The following is a 6,753-nucleotide window of genomic DNA, read 5'->3' as shown; positions in this document are numbered from 1 at the left end:
AAGCTGGGTTGTTTTGCTCATTTATGTGAAAATTATACAGATGAGTGAACAGCCAGCAAACCAGGATCAGCGTCCCCTCACCCACTTCTAGTTACTGCATTAAAAGGAACATTATTGCAGCATTATGTCAGACATGTGCCCCGTAACACATGGAGCAAAACAGGAGAGTAGGGAGCAGATGAAAAACTAATTTTTAAGATCACAATTTCCTGAGAGAAATCTTTATTCCTAAGACAAATGTGAAAAAATATAGAAGGAAAACAAAAAGATGTTGCTGTTATTTAGTGTATGTGTGTTACTTTGTTGGCTACTTCAAATTATGCTGTATGAAAGCTTTTAATAGTGGGGTTTTTTTCCATACAGACAGTGTCCTGAATCATAGTGTCTTTCCTAGAGAAGGTAGCAAGCCCTTGTAGACTTCATCGCAGAATCCAGTTCAGCAGAGAGGTGTATAGCAGTGTAGAGCATTCCCTAAACTGACAGAGGTTGTACGTGCACCCACTTTGGATTCTTACCTCCACATTTCACTTAAACAATTACAACCATGCCTTGTTAGTTCTCAGCTAGGAGTCTCCAAGCAGAACTTTGTTGAAATGGGTTATGACAATTTAGTATGCAGAATAGTTCGCTGAGTTTCTATTATACCAACATCCATAGAAGATGCTGACCTTGCAATCAACTATGGATGAGACATAAAACCCCAAATCTTCATTACTTGGAGTGGTTAATTATCCCCAATTACACTTAAAAGAATAGGAGGTTAATTTTAGTGTCCTGATCATATTACATTATACACAACTAAAAGCTCCTCCCTGCAGTTTCTATACAATATATGGTATTTCTCCCATACCTCCCATGGTGGGTGATACAATATGATCATGAAGGGACTATATAGCTAACTATTTAATAGCTTGTTTATCTGTCTGCTATGTGGTATCCCTGCAGCAGTCTTATTTCTTTGTTTGAAGTTTTTTATATACATGCATTTATAAGGCACTTGGGAATGTGAGGATAAAAAGCAGCAAATAAATATGTTTGGAAAGGATATGCTGCACTAAAACAGTAAAGGGTAAAGAGCTCCAAAAGGGAGAAGGGGAGACAATTGGCTCCACCTTAGAAAACTAATGTGAGAGCTGCTGAGTAAAAAAGAACAGTCATCCAGCTGGGATTTATTAAGTGGAAAGCTTTTTGAAAAAAAAAAAGCTGTAGAAGACCAGAAATCAAAGATCACTGTATATTTACTGGCTTTTTTGAAGCATCTGTTCTCTAATATCAGAGTATCTCACAAAGACTAATCAACTGATCTTCAAAATATCGTTATGAGTTTGAGATGTGTTAGCCTCATTTTACCATCGGAGGAATAAAGAGATGATTTGTCCAAGACTACACAGGAAATCTGTGACAGAAATAATAATGTAGGCCTGTATCCAGTGCAACGACTCAACCATAAAACCATCCAAACTTCTATCAGGGTAAGAAGGTAATAAGGGAGGGCTGTTGGTATAATTCATGGCCAAAGGAGGGAAGCTGATGAGAGACCACCTTCAGAACAGATGGATAGGGCTATATCATTCTGGTTACGGTGAAGAAAATCTACCTTTATTCTTGGGATCTGGTTAAAGGCATACAGAATGCTATAAAGGCATTTTCAGCTAACCCTTGCTGGGCATCTCTCATGGTGGGTCAGTTTAAAAAAGCCAGGACCCTTGTAATAAAATCTGACACTGTGTTTTGAGCTTTGTCCACACATGGTCATTTTATGAAAAGTTAGGCAATTTGTGTGCCAGTGAAGATAACACCTATGTTACAGGAGGTTAAAGCCTTTTAGGTTGATAAAATAGATATTATAGCTGACATACAAAAGGATAAAATGTCCTTTTTACTGCTCCAAGGGGAGTTTAAACTGGAATTTCTAATATTTAAAAACAACAACAAAAAATTATGTTATTTAATAAAATTTTCACACTTTGTGTTTTCCTTCAGCTTTTAACCATACATTGCTAAGATTGTATAACTAAAAGCATTATCTCTGTTAAAACTTTTTCTCATTATATTGCTGCCAGTGAGAATGTCTTTATAACCACTCAATCTGGTTAAGTGAGCTTTCTTAAGCTAGGACTTGCACATCCATATTGTAACTGCTGTAGAACACTGAAGAAAGCTGACGCAATTTTTATTAGCCATATTAACTGATTTGTAATAAAGGGTTCTCAGGCTTTCATCCAAATTTTCAAGGTACATCTACCAATTGCATCAACTTCTTCTAAGGAATCCAAGAGCTCAGAAAAGTAAGACTATTGTCACTATGCTTACTTTTTCTGTGCAGAAGACTGCAACTTAACTGTACAATCTTTAGGGCTCCACTGATCAAAAAAGTTTAAATTCACTGCCTTCTAGGACTTCTCAGTAAATAGAATAAAATTGCCCTTATTCAGCACATTTTCCATAGAGACAGTTGATCAAAGGAAGCTACAGGTAACTGAATTCAACAGTGCATGTATTTGGTCTACTTTTTATTTGCACTATAGTTTTTCACATAGTAATGGCAATGTAAAATGTTCTTAGAGTGGATGCAAATGCAGTGCAATTTACATACACTTTAAAGTGTCTCGTCATTGCCAGAGTTGTGTAAAAGGGTGTGATTTCATACATCCAATGATTGGCAGTTGTTGGAGTGGGCAATCTCACAATTTCCCTTCTCCTCTCCTCTTCCCCAACGTGGATTCCTGCCCACTTTTCCCTAGAGCTTCAACCATGAGATTAAGGGAGCTACACTGCAAAAAAAAAAAAAAAAAAAATTCATCCTTCTAAAAGTTATTAGGTTCTCCACCGGGGTTATACGAGTACAACTTCCTGCACAAGTGCATAGCTGGAGCTGAGAGGAAGGATTTGGATGATTCCCTTTGGAAATTTGAATATATATTTGGATTATTGCACATAGTCATAGCAATCATAATGAAAAAAACCAAAACTTCCTTTGCTCTGTTGTGAAGAGCTTACATAGGTGTATCTTTCAGCATCAGTTTGCTTTGAAAAGAAAAAGTTATGGGGCTATGAGTCAGAGATACATATTCTTTAAGGCATTGTGGAGTACACACTGGAGGCACCTTCATTCTTTAGTTTCTTAGTTTTGGTATGATTATTATTTTTCTCCAGTTAACTGTAAACAGAATTTAGTGGGGAAAAAAAATTAATCATATCAAAGATTCTGGTGATTCCCAAGCAAGTCTGTTTGAAGCTATCATTGCAATATGGAACTATTGGAATGAAAAAAAAGAAAAGGCAAAAAATCCCCAAAAACAAACAACAACAACCCCAAAAAAAGAACATAAGTTGTTAGGAATTTCTTTTATATCAGGATGATTTAATCTCCCATAGAGAATTCTTTTCTGAAGTATCTTCTCTTAGAAGCTACATAGTGTTCCAAATATTTCAGAAACAGATCAGTTAAAACTATTTGTCTGAAAATATTTACAATTTCTGGAAGAAGGAGAAGGCTACGGCTCCTGTCTGGTGAGAAGCAGAAAGCAAGCTTGAGAGATAGAAAGCAGAAAAGCTGCAGATTATAGTGGCTTTCTCTGTCTTGGTTTAAAAAAACCCAACTACTAGTAACATATAGCATTTTGAGTGTTAGCTGATTTGTTATCAGCCAACAAATAAATTGTGCTGAAACACTAGACTCTACTCCCATGGTGATTAGGTATTACAGTACATATGGTATGGAAACATTAAGCCGTGTTTGAAGACCTCACAACGCCTAAACACAGCATGCCTGCCAACTGTTGACCATACGCTATAGCTGACATAAACACGGAGTTGCCTCCTGCTATCCTGCACCTGGATTTGCTACACAGATAAATCTTAGATGCTATTGCAGAGGAAGGCCTAGCAAGGACTCTATATACTTTCTCTCCACAACAGCTGCAGCAAGTAGACCATACACCCCCACCAATAAAAACAGATATAATCTTCTGTCTGTTTGAAATGAGTCTGTCACATCATACGAGATTTGTTGTCACCCTGTCCAAAAATTGCAGCACTTCTGTTTTTTTTCTTGATGAAACGAGACAACATGATATCCTTTATGTTATACTGACTGCATCTAAAATGCAAAAATGTTTAGGACTGATGGGTCAGGGCAAAAGGTGCAGCAACAAACTAAAAGCTGTACACAGTGACTTTGGTTGGTTTGGACGGTATGTCAACTTGAATAGTCATGTCCTGTAACTTTGTATTCAATATCTGGCATTTAAGCCTTAGAAAAACAAGCCAAAAATTCTGACTAGATTTTTTTCTGATATTAAACACTGGTTTCTTTAGTGAAGTTTCCTACTGCGACTTCAGCTCAAATGAAATTTACAGCATTTTAGAGGATTATCTGAACAAAATTAACTCCTGGCAATATTAATTATTCACAAGTTTCCACTTTTTTCATTTTATAGTTTAAATGTTATGTACAATTATTTACTCATGAATAAATAGCCTTGATGGTTTGTAGATGTCTGTAATATCTGATATATGTAAAAGCTGTACAAAAATAACTGAAAATATGCTACCAGTGGGCAATCTCTCTTTGTTTTGTGGCACAGAGCCATTCTGACTTAGTTAACGCTAGCGTTCAGTCATCTTATCCCCATATTATTTCACAGTGAATACGATCTCACATTTTATTCTGAAAGTAGTGATCCACCTGGAAAGTGGAGGACTTTTCTGAATTCTGCCTAAACCACAAAGAATTAATTTCTCCTTTTACCTATATATCCTATACAGTTTGTGTGAATACCAGTAGTATCTAAATTACGCAAGACATCTGTGGCTGGGATGAAGCATAAAGCAAGCTGTATTACAAATCTACTGTAACCACTCTATTGATCTCTAACCACTTCTCCATAGCATTTTTAATCTACAGTTTCTACAGTATGCCTGTTCTTCTAGTATCGGTCTCTGCACTTTTCAGTCCCAATGCTATTGCACAATTTGAACAAGAATCCATTAAACTTATTACTTATTCCCCTATTGATGCTCTTTTCCTAGTTCTGCACAGGTACCTGAGTCCTGACCCAAAGCAATTCTTTGTTTTCCCGGTTGTGGGATCTCAATGCACTTTCTGTCAAGCTATTTTAAGATTAACCATCAGTAGACCCTGCTATTCCAGTTTTGAATAAAACTTTTGGGTCAAACCAAGTTGTACCAAATAGTGACTGAGAAAACAGACAAACAGACTGAAACAGAGAAATGTTTCCTAGATTTAAACACCCACAATAGAACACTATTTGTAACTACACAAGAGAGTACTATAATAGACCTATAACTTTATTTCTGAAGGCTTCCATTTTCCCCTTTTTCTAAAACCATTGACCTACAGTTTTTACTTTTTGCATTTTATGGATTTTTAACATTTAACAGATAGTACTTTTTTTTAGTATGGAAAGCATTTTCATTTTTTATCAACTAGAGTTTTAGCACATATATTCTTAAAATTTAAGCTTGAGCTGTTTAGGTTGAAGTTTGTCTGAACTGGGAAATTCTAGTAGAAGCTGAGAGAAATACAATGTTGGTGAACAGCATTTGATAGGAGCCCTCTTAGGGGACGGCATAGTATAGGAGGTACAACATCCAGTTATGTTTTAGTTATCTTGATGCCTATTTGTCATATTACTTCTTCTGATGCCATCAGGAACCAGAGGAAAGGTAAGATAAGGCACAATTTTCCTGGTTTGGGCATGCTGAGTAGGGACATTAACATGTGCTACAGAATGCCTCAAGAGACAGTTTGCAGACACTGAAAAACCTCTGGCTTCCTCGTCTTTTGGAATTATAAACCTGAAAATTCAGTATTAAGATACCCTTCTCTGTGTATTACTTTTTCTCTTTCATTCCTTGTCTCTATTGTTGACAATTTTTTCAAGCACTGTATCTGATAAAACCCTTAGTCTCCCTGTAGTGTCATGCTGATGAATTCTGGCCTGGGGTGACCTAAATAGACTGACCTGATGGACAAATGAATTGCAGCCGGTAGTTGAGGTGATTACTTCTGGTCATTGATGAGTACAGGGCTTTCAAATTGCTTTTCAGAGGGCTTTGGAAGTTGAGATATTTTACTTCACAAATGAGATGGAGTAATAATGCACGTATTGTCAGTTCTCAAAACTCACGTGAAGTGCAATAGTAGTTAAGACAGTGACACGCCTCTTAGAACTGAGTGACCAAATGTTAGTTGGTTTCCTGACTTGTCTGGAAACCACATTAAACCATATACTACTTTCAAGTTAAGCAGTGACGATATGGAAGCACATGCCATCTTTTGCTGCGAGAGGGAAAAAAAAGGCATTGAAATGCAAATGCTCATGGTACAGTTAGAGTTTTCCTTAGTCTAATCTTACAGCCCCCAGATTTTTGTACAAACATTAAGCAGTCTTGAATTTATCTCATCTATCAGAACAAAATCAAGCAAAATCATTATGCACAGCTGTACTATAGAAGTTTCACAATGCAATTATTTCACTGCACAGAACAGATGCATGCTGTTGGCACCTCAGAGCCAGTAGGAGCTGCATGGAGCTCATATCAGCAGGAATTCAGTTTCACATACATCAGTTGGGGACATGACTGTGCAATGTGACAGGCCCCGTCGCTACCAATAATTCATCTAATTTACTACGGCAAGGCGGATACTTGGTTGTGTCTGAAAGCCAACAGGTCAGTGGCTTCATCTAGCAGCTCATGCTGTTCCCAGCAGTGCTACGTTCCTAC

This window comes from Balearica regulorum, chromosome 1 (genome assembly GCF_011004875.1).
Source record: "Balearica regulorum gibbericeps isolate bBalReg1 chromosome 1, bBalReg1.pri, whole genome shotgun sequence".
NCBI classification, from domain to species: Eukaryota; Metazoa; Chordata; class Aves; order Gruiformes; family Gruidae; genus Balearica; species Balearica regulorum.
Note: the sequence above shows the minus strand (reverse complement) of the source record.